This window comes from Pleurodeles waltl, chromosome 1_2 (genome assembly GCF_031143425.1).
Source record: "Pleurodeles waltl isolate 20211129_DDA chromosome 1_2, aPleWal1.hap1.20221129, whole genome shotgun sequence".
Lineage (NCBI taxonomy): Eukaryota > Metazoa > Chordata > Amphibia > Caudata > Salamandridae > Pleurodeles > Pleurodeles waltl.
The window spans coordinates 403,761,915-403,764,485 of NC_090437.1; positions in this window are offsets into that span (position 1 = coordinate 403,761,915).

A 2,571-nucleotide genomic window follows, 5' to 3' on the forward strand; every position below is an offset into this window, starting at 1 on the left:
GCCATGCAGTGGACACACACATCACCCACATCACAGCACAATGGAAGGAAAATGGCATGTTCAATAAACAGAGAGACAAGTAGACAAAGGGCACTATGCTGACAATACCTGCACAAGAGGGATGGGAGCATCAGGAGCACTCAGGGAAGGAGGTTGCACTGGGACACATATCACTTTGCACGCGCCCCTTAAATAACGTGCACATTAAATAGCCCTACATGTGTCACAGGGCCAAAGCATACTATACCCAAATGACATGCCGATCTGCACAATGTGGAAGTGCAAGTCATCAAAGCACATATAAATCCAATTGCATGCTACATACGTCTACAGGAAGTAGCTGCAAGGTACACAAGCTAAATGGACACATGCACAGTCAAATGCAAACAAAACTAGCACAATTGAACACACCATGTCTGCACAAGCAAAACTCAAGCTGAAACACATTAAACAAATCCATAATCCTTATCAGGGGGACAGGTTTAACCCCATACATGCTCACATTGGCAACACAAGATGAAATATGTACCGTAACAAACAGTACACAATGCAGTGACACCACCAGTGCATTTACACCCACATATCCATACAGTCAACATATACCTTTGTCTTGGGGGACACCAGCACGGGCCACAAAGTCCGATACTGCAAACAGCAAATAGATCAGCAAGCAGCTGAAACACACACAGCTGTAGGTATACAACATAAGTAACTCAGGAAAAACATTAAGGTATAAAAGGAATTGGAGGGCAAAGATGTTCCCAAAAACAACAACAACTCTGTAGATTTATCAAATAGTGAAGCTGAAGAGTCCAAGGCCATTGGCCTGGTCATTTAAATTGCAACAATAGCACAGTGTTGTGCCAACACTTGACTCCCAACTGCTGGGGAATCTCCACAGGAAGGGGCATCAAGGGGGCAGGCAGGCACCTGAGGAATCATCGTGGGGTGGGGGGGTTAAGACTCCAGCTTGGGCAAAGTGGGCTTTTTTTTTTTGGGAGGAGTGGCTTCTTCTTGGGGGTAGAGGGGTGCGTGCTTGCAGAGCGGGGCTGGGAAGGCCTTTGAGGTGGAAGGGAGGGGCTGGGAGGTGGGTGGGGGCCTCTTGGGTTTGGGACAGTGGTTGAGGGAACAGGGGAAAGGTTAGGGTCAAACAAAAAAAATGTTCTTAGGGACACAGGGACGGTCATCAGAAGGAGATCCGGATTTGGAGGTCCAGGGAGTGGTTGTATACTGTGTTGGTATGCATGTTGTGGGTGTGTGCTTATGGGAGGTATGCTTGTGTTTGTTGTATGGGTGAATGATAGCCTTTGTGTTTGGGGGACTGGGAGGTGGAGGTGCTGGGGATATAGCGGTGAATGTGTGTGTGGCTGTTGGTGTAATGACTGCGGGTATGCTGGATGTGATGGATATTTGTGTGTCTGTAGTTGCAGTGTCTGAGGGCGTGGTGCTTGTAGTGGATGCCTGGGGGTCTGCTGGGGTGGTGTCTGCGGGTGTGATGGGTGTGTTACTGACTCTGTGTGGTGCCTGTGTGTATGCATGCTGAATGTTGTATGTGTGATGCTGGGAGTGTCGAGGGAAGTTGTGACTGTTATGTCTGTGAGTGGCTGTTTGCTTTCATGCTGATTGTCTGTGGTGCTTGTGTTTGTGTGTGCACCTCTTGTGTCTTGATGTGAATGCATGCAAATCTGTCTGTGTGCTTTGGCTAGGTAGAGGAAGGAGGGAGTGATTTGGAGTGGGAAGAGGAAGGTGGAGGGGAGACAGAATGTGGGGGGTGACTGGCTGAGATCAGTGTGGAGGCGAGAGCCTGAAAAGATCTCTGTAGGCCAGCCATTGCACCATTAATGCCTTCCAGGAATACATTGGTCTGTTGTAGCTGATTTGCCAATCCCTGAATGGCATTCACAATGGTTGTCTAACCCACAGAGATACTTCTCAAGAGGTCAATAGCCTCCTAATTGAGGGCAGCCGGAGTAACAGGGGCATGGGCGGAAGTGCCTGCGGCAAAAGAGATGACCACCCTCTTGAGTGAGAGGCCACGGCCAACTGGGTGGAGAGCAACAGGGAATGGCAGACAAAGGTGGTTCAAGGGGATCCCCTGATGCGTCTGCCAACACTAGGTAGTGTTCACTGGAGAAAGAATCTGATGATGATGATGTTCTAGTCTCCCCCATGACACTCCCCTGCGCCCTCCAGACCACTGGGTCCCTCTGTGTTGGTGGTGTCTTGACCCGAGGTCTCGTGGCCCGATGCTTCCCCACTCAGATGTGCCCCGTCTCCTTTGCTTGCCAGTGCTGATGCTGCAAATCCAAAGAGAAAGAGGGTCATCACATGTCCATGGTCACTCTTCAACAACAACTCATATTAGCATACAGTACCATGATGTCAAGTAGGCCCCATAAACAAACTGGCCCACACGTGTGCCCTACCATATGCATGCATGCCATGGGAACTGTCAACACTTGCCCACAGGAAAATCCAGATCTCAGATACCTACAATTGCATGGCTGAAGTTGTGCAATCACAATGATCATTCAACCATCAGAAGATATCATCACCCTCAAAGCTTTGCCC